The sequence below is a fragment of the Corticium candelabrum genome, chromosome 4 (genome assembly GCF_963422355.1).
Source record: "Corticium candelabrum chromosome 4, ooCorCand1.1, whole genome shotgun sequence".
Taxonomy (NCBI): domain Eukaryota; kingdom Metazoa; phylum Porifera; class Homoscleromorpha; order Homosclerophorida; family Plakinidae; genus Corticium; species Corticium candelabrum.
In genome coordinates this window covers 8,163,651-8,175,484 of record NC_085088.1, presented here as the reverse complement: position 1 = coordinate 8,175,484, position 11,834 = coordinate 8,163,651, and positions in this window count along the sequence as shown.

Here is an 11,834-nt window from a genome sequence, read left to right as displayed (position 1 = left end):
TCATATCTACATACATACATCAATTTCGCTAGGAACCATTGTCACATTAACACTGTTATAACGCCTTCTTTTTTCTGCAAGTGGTTGCCAGTAGCTGTTAATGTCTCGTTTTCTTTTACCTTCCTTGTCTGTATTTTCATCCGCATGGCATACATAAATGCAGCCATTATAGATTTTGCTGGGAGTTTCCCCCTCTTTTTCCAATAAGTTGTGATTAGTGTGGCAAAAAAATACTGTCAGGCTTGGCGATTTTGTCATCAACAAAAGGCTTAAAGGACACACGTCGTTCAGTGCAAATGGCAAATTCACGTTCAGTCTTTTGAGTATATTTCTTGCCTGAAGCAGCACGGACTTCCAAACCAAACAGCGCTGAAAAGTGTGGTCTATTGTTTCCTTTCCAATCATACATACTGAGCATATGTCAGTCTCGCTTAATCCACATTTATACAACCGTGATTTTTTCGGAAGCGCCCTATTTAAAAATTTTCATAGACAGTCTCTCTCGTATGGTGACTTCGGTATGGCAGCTGTAATTGTCCAGAGTATATTCCACTGTTGACTAGGTAGTTTTAATTGTTTGTCCTATTCTGCGTAGCATACCGGTACTGCAAAAACATGCCTTCACGTAATCTTCGATACATTGTTCACGTGGTGAAGTCTCTGATGTTAAGTGGCTCGTTGCTGTTGGTAAAAAGAGCGAGTTGATCTGACCAGTAAAGCTTTGAATTTAGAGGAGGTCCTTGTGGAAGACGTAACCATGAAGAAGGTTTTTGCTTTTTGAACGGTAGGGTAGACGGTTGCTAATACTGTATTTTCCGGTGAACGAGGTTTACAAAATATATCTTGCACCGTAACAAAGCCTGATCGTGCTAAAGATGGATGGTGCAATGGTTTCTGGTGCAGATCAACAATCATTTTATTACCCCCATAGCGGTTCGTTGCACACTTTCTCATATGTGCGCGGTGCCTTAGCTATGCGGCCTCCCGAGTTGGAACGCCACAGCTGAATAAGACTTCGGTAGAAAGGTGGCAGTTTCGTAAAAAAACGAGCGGGTGGTTGCCAGTCTGTTGCTGCAAATACTGCTGGTCCTAACTTACATAGGCCGGACGGTCTGAACCAATGATAGGCAAACTGTGACCATGTGCTTGGTGCTGTGGAAATAAAGGCGCTGTAACCATTGTAGATGTATAGAAATTATTCTAAAGCGAAGATGAGGCACGTTTAGACTTTCTTATTTTACGGAACCGATGCAAACTGCTTCTTGACCAAAGGTTGGTTTTCTCTCCATAGGAATCTCCATAGAATTTGGTCCAACTGTTGTAAGTAATGATATGGCATTGTAAGAACTCTGGCAGTGTAATAGACTTTGGACAAGGCAAAAGTTGATATTACTGTGGCTCTGCCAGCAATTGAGAGATCTCTCTTTTTCCATACACTTAAAGTTGCTTGGAATTTGTCGATGACTTTTTCCAATTTCTTGAAACCGTAGCCGTATAATCTGGATGAAACGTTATACCTAAGACGGTGATCTGTTCGTTAGACCATGCAATGTCGAGTGGTCGGTCTTGACGTTGTTTCTATGGTCCCAACCACAGCCCGTGTGATTTCGACCTGTTAAGTCGTGCACCTGAGGCTTCCTGATACATCGTCAACACTTCATCCAAAGCATTGAATCCTGCTTCGTTTGTGATGAAACATGTGTCATCGGCATATGCTGCCACTTTGACTGAATGCCTGCTGCTACTTACAGCAGGTATATTAACCTCTTCTATTCTCGGGTTGTTACGAATGGCTGATGCCAGCGGTTCTGCACAAAGGACATACAGCATTGGTGAGAGGGACATCCTTGTCGTACTCCTCGGCCTAATGTGATTTTAGAGGTTAGCCAGTTATTGACGATAACGTGACTATCCACCTGATGATAGAGTGCTCTGATCCAACTACGAAAGGTTGGCCCAAATCCAAATTTTTCTAAGACTGTCAACATGTACTCCCAACTTACTCTATCGAAGGCTTTCTTTGGTCTACTGAAATAACAGCTGCTCGGGTGTTTGTAGTTTCACACAGATGGATGGCATCACGTACAATAGAACAATTTTCAGAGATGGTGCGATCGAGGATGCAACACGATTGATTCTTGTGAATGATTTGAGGTAGGACGTGCTTGAGGCGATTTGTCAAAGCTTTGGATATAATTTTATAGTTTACATTGAGCAGACTGATTGGACGCCAGTTGTTCAAGTCACTTCGTTTCCCTTTTTTGTATAACAGACGTATAACACCTGCGTGTTGGGAGGCCAAAAGACTTCCACACTGCAGAACCTCGTTTGCCACTTGGACAAAATCCTCGCTAACTAACGTCCAGAATACTCGATAGAACTCCAATGGAAGACCGTCTAAACCTGGTGCTTTGCTCGATTTAAACATTTTTAGCGCTTCGGTACATTCATCTTCTGTCAGAGTGCCTTCACAGAATTCCTTGTTTTCCTCGGTCAGTTTAACATCAATTGAATCAAGTCTTTTTTGCTATTTTGACGTTACTGCTTCCTTTGAGTACAGGTCTTCATAATACTTTGCCACTGCCTGTAGGAGGCGATTACGGGTGTTAATCACTGCTCCGTCTATTTCCAACTTGACTAAGTGATGACGTCCACCCTCCATGACGTTGTTCTGTGGAAGCGAAGTACTTTGATTATGCCTCTCCCTTGTCAAGCCATTCTGCCCTGCATCTAACATGCTGACCTCGTATTTTTTCTTTATCTAAATTTTGTAATTCAATCTTGTAGCGTTCTATGGCTTTGCCTGCTAAAATGTCACCATTTTAAAGACGCGTAAAAGGATGTTGTAAAGACTTCTTGACTTTCGTCCTATGCTCCATATGTTTCTTAGATCTGGCAGTTCCATAGCTTATACAACATGATTTCACACGGTCCTTCCCTATATCCCACCACTCTCGCAAGGACGGGAAACTCGCTTTTTCTTTTCTCTAAGATGTCCATAGTGACGTGATACGTGACCGAATCGTTCCTCTTGTAGATACGAGATGTTGAATTTCCAATAACTGTGTCCTTTCCTTACAGTCGTTCTGTGACTTTCAGAGGCGGAACCAGAACCCGATCGAAGGGGGGAGGGCACAAAAATCAATCAGGAATAGTATGACGTCACATTCATTAAAAGTGATGTGAAATTGCTTTAGTCGTCCATTAAATTAAGATTAACAGAACACTGTGATGATCGCTAAAGACTGTAGCTTTGACTGAGACATCTGTAACATCGGATCTGAGGCTGTGGGTGACGAAAAACATGTCTAGTCGTTCTGCCACGTTGTTATGTGGCTGCGTCCAGGTGAATCCTCAGGTAGTAGAATTTCTTTTACGATATATATCCACTAAATCCAATTCTTTGATAAAGCTGTGAATCGCATTATGACTCGCTATGCGTGGTGTTGCCGTAGAGAGAGACATACGATCAACACGATGATTGAATACACAATTGAAGTCTCCACATACCAAGTTGTTTGGATATAAAGACAATAATTTTGACATAGATGACAGAAACTCTGTTCGCTGAAGACATTGAACAGGAACATAAACAGCTGTCAGATAGAAAGATACATCTCCCTGTCGAATGAGCACAGTGACACTGCGTCCACTTGGATCAGAACGTATTAATGTTGATGTAATGTCTGGATGACGTTTGACTATAAAAGAAACATCACGAGAATGATTAGTTCCAAATGAGTGAAAACTGTCATAGCCTGGAAATTGAGTAGACCAGTCAGAGGGAGTTTGGGCTAGATAAGTTTCCTGTAGAGCTAAAATATCAACATGATTCGTTTTCATCCACGAACATAAGATGTGTCTCTTGAGTGGATCATTTATTCCCCTTACATTAAGGGTAGAAATTACAAGGTTGTTTGCCATTATTAAGACTATTAAAACACAAAACAAAATTAGTGATGTCGCTGGACGAAGTAGACTACGATCCGAGAGGAGGCGAATTGGGAGGCTGAGGTGATTCCGATGACAAGAGATTAATTATATCTATTTTCCGATTGCTATTTTTGCTTCTTTCTCTTTTCTTTTTTTGTTTCTTGGGTTGTGCTGTAGTGGGTGTAAGTGAGCGCTTTCGGTTCCGTTGTTCATTTTCGTCCTCATCGCTCATTTGTTCCTGGCATTGCGTTGTGCCATCTGTTCACAGGTCGGTATCTGATTGTTCATAATAGGGATCATCATTGTTGTCGACACTTTGCTCAATTTGTTGATAAGAATCCTCATTAATGCCGACACTTTGTTCAACTTGTTGATAAAGATCATCATTGTTGTCATCGCCTTATTCAACTTGTTGCGCAACATTCACTATATCCATTGCCGAGTGTTTCTTGTGCTTCCACACCGATGACAACGACGAAACCATTTTGGTTGAGGGCAGTCTCGTATCTGATGGTCTGTTGAATCACACCTATAACTCCTTGACAGCTGTCCAGCATAGCGTAGGTAGAAACGTAATACATATCGCCCTATCCTGTAGGATGTCGGAAACTCTCCCCTGCGATTTTTCACTGTAAAGATGCGCAGTCCGGTTTCTGTGGAAGGCGCAAAGGAATAGCAACGTCAATGAATGTTTGTTACCTGGCCGTAATTATTGAGTAGCGTGGTGACCGTTTCATCTGGAATTTCGTATGGCATTTTAACCGAAACAAATGCTGTCGGTGGTCCTCTGTTTCTTGGTATGTCAATTGAATAACATTGATAATGTTGGTGGTTTACATCGAAGCCCGTGCCTAGCACCGTGTCTCTTGCGGTGGTGCATCCCAATGTAATCTGAAATGATCCCTGGTTGCCTACTTGAGTCACGAATTTGAGGTCTTCTTCTTGCACGACAGAATGTAATGCAGTGATTACGTCACGGGTAGACAAATCTTCTGCGTTGTCCAAAACAATGGTGAGCGGACGCTCCAAAGAGCCCGCCATGGCTTGCAAACAAAGGCTGATCCAACAAGACTCGCCGTTTTTGCAACTGACCAGATATTAAGATAGGGTGGCTCTTTAGCTCACCGAAAACGCACAGAACGTGAAAAGAAAACCTGTTATAACTTGGCAACAGTCTAGAGACGTTGCAGCGCGAACAAACGTGGTACCCACAACGGCCTCGCAATACATACATACATACATACATTTTTTGTTTGTACATACGTACATACAAGAACCCCTAAGGTCCAGGTTTGATACTGCAATGACTAAACTTGCTATACTCTAAACTTTCAACAGTCACTCTATCATGTCACCAGGTACGTCATACTTGCTGTACGTACTTCATACTTCATACTTCATACTTGCTGGACAGAACTGACACTCCGGAGAGAGAGGCCATTGTATGTTAGTTCCTTGCCCAAGAGGATTTATGTATGTGGCCCTTCCGCACTCAAACTCTGACCCGAAGGTCCCGGATGTTGCCAATCTCCCAACTGCACACTCTAACCAATTGCGCCACATACATTCATACATACATACATACATACATACATACATACATAATACATACATACATACATATATACATATATGCATACATACATACATACAGACAGACAGACAGACAGACAGACAGACAGACAGACAGACAGACAGACAGACAGCTCGCCTTTATATGTACTAGCCTACCCCCGGCAAGTTCGAGTGCACGCGGTGGGCAGTGGAAATCGAACCCGCCCCTCGTCGATTCTACTTCCCATTAATTGCATGATTCAACTTCAGCAACAAAAGAAAGCCCACCCGAGTTCAGTCCCCGAGAGGGGTTCCCGGTGAATCGAGCGCGAACGCACGTGCGAGCCAGTCCCGCCCGGCAGCGTCGGTGCGCCGATCCGTCCACCGTCCTGCCGCACTGCGTGCGTACGGACGGTCTACTTCTTGTATAACGCCACTTCCGCGTACAGACGGGACGAAATGGCACTTAGAGCAATCATATATACACTAGCCTCTACCTGGCATCCGAGTGCACGTAGGCTCAGCCGGTCATCTCCCCCCGCGGCGGAGAAAGACCGGCTCGAGACATTCGCCACTCAAAGGAACCGCCGACTCTCTATCCTCCAATCAGGATTCTACACGTTTAGTTAGTGTTTTTGCATGCACGTGTAATCACGATAACTGCTGATAGCAATGCCCGTCGCTATTGGCTCTCTACTAATGCATTTGAAACTGAGTAGTCAATTGCTCTCTCCGTCTGATATCACACTTTGTTAGTGTATGAGTTACACCTGTATGTCGTCTTCTCCTTTGTCTTCCTTTATACTTGGAGGAATAGGCATGCAGCGCATGCAAAGCAACTTCTAGTCGCTCACGGTGTCGTACGTTGCATGCATTGAACGAGTACTGTAGACCATCTACAAAGCGTGGTATGTGCACTCAACGCAGGACTCCGTGCAGAGCTGTGATTTGCATGCGTACGTTGCGGTCGATCTTTGGTTGGCCTCTGTGGTAAACTTTGAGTCTAGCGATCTTAAAAAGAGAGACAGACAGTAGTATATCTGGCGTCAAAGTGATACCACCTGCCCCTCTCACATATTTTTGCATCCTCTTCGGGTTTTCGCACCCCTTTCGGGGCTGCTCAGCCTCTCGAGTCTGCGGAACATGGGAGAGTGTCAGGTGGTATCATTTGTGACACCAGATATACTACTAGAGCTCGAGCAACCCATTTCGTTGCACCCACCCACGCGTATCCCTATGCTAAAAGTTGCACCCTATTAGACAAATAACGTCTCTAGTTTATAGCCACAGAATTGTGCGCAATGACAGCTATGACTGAATTTGATGCCATAACTGTAATGAGAGGCTGGTGCATGATCGTAGAACAAGTGAAACACTTATTACTATCTATATACTCTACGATACCGGAAGCACGCGATCACATATCTAATTATAAGCTATTCTTAGGTACACTCTACAATACGTCCCTCTCTTGGGGCACACGTCCTCATGTGAGCTAAAGCAAACAGTATTCACAAAGCAAAACGAAACGACTAAACAAGAAGCAAACGAAAAGACAGGATGAACAAGCAAAAGTTATAAATCTGCAAACCAAACCGTTGTGCCGGAATACCAGCAGTACTGCGAGCCAATCAGAGTACGTAACTTAGCTTTTTGTAACGGACAAAGATGCTCGTTGACAAAAGTGGAAGCACTTGCTTGCTTAGGTGACGAAGAGCTGTTTGGATAATCGAGTACGTCCGAGGCAGAAGGTGAGTCGGCACAATGAGTAGAGATTGGAATGGTAGAAGTCACGGTCGACTCCACTAGTGCAGGAATAGACTGCGAGACAGTAAGAACGCAAACACGGCCAACAGGACCAGTGAGGCCGACGGAAGCAGCAGTGCCATCCTGATCGGTAAAAACGCCGAAAATAGAGATTGTGGCTTTTTGACTTGGACCGGGGCCGCCAAATGTGACAGTGCCATTCCGGTAGCTAATGACGGCACGGACAAGTCGCAAAAATTCGGAACCCAAGAGAACAGGAAATGAAAAGTCTTGGACTACCACGAATGAATGAGTAATCTGCTTATCGCCAACAGACAACGTGAGTTGTGTTTGACCAACCACATAAAGTTGACCACCATCCCCCGCAATGAGAGTGCGTGGAACAGCTGACGGCGGTGTGACGTCACGACCGAGACCTTCGACAAAATATGAGAAACAAGCGAGGCAGCGGCTCCACAGTCAATAACACAAGAAGTAATTTCAGTTTCGTCAACAGTGAGGTGACAAGTGAAAACAGCTGAAAGTGGAGGATTAAGAATCTCTGAACTTGACTCCTCGCAGTCAATAACGTAGACTGGATTATGGGGGCGCTGCGGTGATTGAGTGGAAACTTGAACCGGATGAAGGGGCAGAATTGCGTTGTGAATCAACGAAGCGAGCAGTAGTGGCGACAGGTGTTTGAATTGCGGTAGGAGCAACAGATGTTTGACTAGACTGAGGTTGAGACTGGAAACGAGAAGCGGTTTCTCGTGCCAGATGTTTGGGGCACTAGGCGATGCGATGTCCATACTTATGACAGTAAAGGCATTCACCACGAAACTCGGAAGCTGTAGGACCAGACTGGACAAAACTACGAGAAAAGGATGCGGGGGATACTGAAGTCGACTGTTGTGACTGAAGGAGCTTGATGACGTGACCTTGTTGTGCCGATAATTGTGATTGCCGAGTAACGAACTGTTGAAGCAAAACAATGGAGTGGTCAGAAGGCGATGAAAGTACCGTAGTCGGTGGCTGTTGCAGTTGCCCACCAGACGAGCCATTGGACTTCCATTGAGAGCGGGTAACCGCAAAGCACTCAGCTGTACCGTCAGGTGCAGGAAGTGGGCTTCTTTCACGTTTGCAAAGCCTTCCAGCTTTCCTCCTAACTTCGAATGGCTTCTGCTAAATTACTCGGTTGATCTCTTTCCAATTCTACTTGAAATTCCGGACGAAGGCCCTCCTGGTACCAAGTGACCACTGTGAGGTCGGGTAGCGCCTAGACCTGAGCCGTGTGCAACTGCAGTAAAGTACGGCGAAAACGAGAGCTGTACCCGACACGGTTTTATGTCCGCCCTGACAAAAAGACAATAATTTTCGAGTATAGTAACGCACCGGATTCTTTGGCCCAAACTGAGTGTGCAGGAACGATTCAAATGAGTTCCACGACAGGTCTGCTTCTGGAGTTACTGCAACAAACGAGCAATACTCTGCACGAGCACGACCAGCCAAAGCTACCGCAGCATGTCGAAGTTGAATTTGGGGCGACCAGCGTTCAAGTTGTGCCACTGAAGTGACATGGAAAAGCCAACTGTCCAAATCTTCTCCGTCGTCACCCCAAAACTTGTCCAGTTGAACTGGAACCAGCTAACTGCGAGGTGCAGGATCCAGACGGTGAGAGTGGACAGGATCTTCTGGGTTAATCGAACGATCTTGGCGTGCCTGTGACCTTTTAGTTTTTTGCGGAGGCATAACGAAGGCACCAAAGCTTCAAAACCAAACGAACGGTTCTTCACCAGATGTAGTGAGAGGCGGGTGCAGGATCGTAGAACAAACGAAAGACACTTTATTACTATAGAGTGCTCTGCTATATACTCTACGATACCGAAAGCACGTGATCACATATCTAATTATAAGCTATTCTTAGGAACATTCTACATAACTATGGAGGTATCTGGTCACCTGCTACCGCTCGTTCGACGTATTAACCGGGTGGTTGATTACGCTGCTAGACGTAAATGACTCAATGTTGTATACCCACGAGCATCCTAGGGTATAGGCTGTTATTATATCACGGGTACATACCCAAATTGAAAACCGGGATTGAAGTTTTCATCATCAAAGATGTGGAGTTGACTCAGAAGAACATCGTCGGTCCACCCAGACCTCTGAGTTCTGGTGATGTTGCTATTGGGCACTGTTGTTTGTCGATCTACAGTAAAACATCGATCTCGGTAAGACGATCACCCAGCGAGTGGCCAGAGAGGTCGAAGGCAGGTTGATGCCCATGGGACATCTTGTAAGGTTAGATGCTCCCTATGTGACAATGTCACTATGTTGAAACGAGCACATCTCACCACCGAAGAGAGAATATAGAAATGAGGTCGAGAATATCCGTATCGCCGACAGATTTATCGAGATGGTGAAGAAACACGTCGGGATCTACAAAGATGCCATAGCCAATGTAGATCCCGGACCGATTCAATTTCATACAGCTAGAAAACAATTGATCGAGTGTTTCAACGAATTCTAGCAACTCTGGAGCGGGGAAAGTGACCTCCGCGGAGAGTATAAAACTCTGGACCGACATTATTAAAACGTTGGTGCCAGATCTATTCGAGCATAGTTGCATACGTCTTACAAAAGAGACCCAGCGAAGTTGATTGCAACAGAAGCTGAGAAACGCCAAAGAGAAGCGCAAACGTCATCATTAGGTCATAACCTTTGCTCTGGTCCACTCACTGTCAAGGTTATAGAACACAGCGAAATTGTGTCTTATTAGACATATGTAATCTATAGTATATACAATGGCGATACTTTTACGACTTCTTGCCGCTGCTCAAGCAGTGCGTTATCACGGTTCGACTCTTGCCACTCTTCCTATAAATTTTCAACGACGGTTAATATAGGCTGTCTGCCAGGACACTACTCTATTCGACTAGATGACAATGCAGTACCTGTAATTCATGCACCTCGTAGGGCACCTGTGGCACTGAGAGATGCCATCAGAGATGAGTTGGACAGAATGACAGAAGAAGGAGTCATAGAGCCGTTCACAGAACCTACTTGGGTCTCATCGATGGTCACCGTGAGGAAGCAAAACAACAAAGTTTGAATATGTATCGACCCTCAAGACCCGAACAAGTCAATTACCGTATCAGGCGAGCACACTATCCACTCCAGACCATTTCGCTAGCGATTTTGCAGTTGGTGCCATTTTATCTCAAGTCCAAAACGGAGCTGAACGCCCTCTTGCTTACGCTAGCCGCCAACTAAACTTTGCAGAAACCAACTACCCAGTCATTGAAAAAGAAGCCCTGGCAATCGTTTGGGGCATTGCTCATTTCCGGCCGTACCTCTATGGACGTTAATTTCTAGTTATCACGGACCGTCAGCCATTGACGCTTCTGCGATCTCTCAAAGGACCAAAAGGCCATCTCGCCCGCTGGGTGAATGAACTGAGCCAATACGACTTCAAAGTTCACTACAAAAGCGGGGTGGACCACACGGATGCTAATGTCTTGTCACGACGGCCCCATTCTTGTGAGGATACGAAGCAGCCTGCAAGTCTTTGTCACCCTGATATTGTTGTATGTCAAAACATCAGCATTGCTCCTAGTTATACGAACGCGGAGCTAGCCAACCTCCAGCGCAGAGATCCGGTACTGCGACGGGTAATCGACAAGTTAGTGACCAGTAACGTCTGTCCACCTCCAAGCGGACCATGGCGTTCCGGAACCTTGCGACGATATCGACAAATATGGAGCCAACTAGTGATACAGGACGGCGAACTTTGTAGACTTTGTAGCTCGGGCGACAGGGGCCAACTACAACTAAAATACTTCCAACTTCTCTCGTCCACGACGTGTTACAACAACGTCATGACGATTCCTTTGGTCGTCACTTGGGCATACAGACAAAACAGCAGATCGGGTGAGAGAAAGGTTTTATTGGCACAATTACTCGAAAGACGTTGTTGAATATATAAAAACTTGTGACAAATGCCAACGCTACCGTAAGCCCAATCGCTCCGAACGAGCAAACCTTCAATCTATTCCAGTGGGCAGACCATTTGAAATGGTAGCCATGGATATTCTGGAACTGCCTGTGACACAACGCGGCAACAAATACGTCTTGCTGGTTTCTGACTATTTTACTCGCTGGCCGGAAGCTGTTTCTCTGGAAGATCAGAAGGCCGAAACTGACGCCCGAGCGCTTGTAGAAGAGGTTGTGAGTCGCCACGGTGTACCTGCTATGCTGCTTTCTGATCAAGGCCCAAACTTTGAGAGTGCACTAATCAAAGAGCTATGCGACCGCTCTTGGGAATTGCTAAGGTGTGCACTACTCTGGGTCATTCTCAATGTGACGGTTTAGTCGAACGTCTGAATCGCACACTCATCAGCATGCTTACTAAATACTGCAGCAATAGTCCAAACGATTGGGATCTGTGGTTGGTTTCATTGTTGGGTTCGTACCGATCAGCAAAACAGGCATCGACTAGATACTGTTCGTTTGAGCTAGTGTATGGGCGTTCCCCTCAGTTGCCTGCAGACTCTTGTTTTGACACTTCTCAAACTCCACTCACTGACTGTGAATAACCTTCG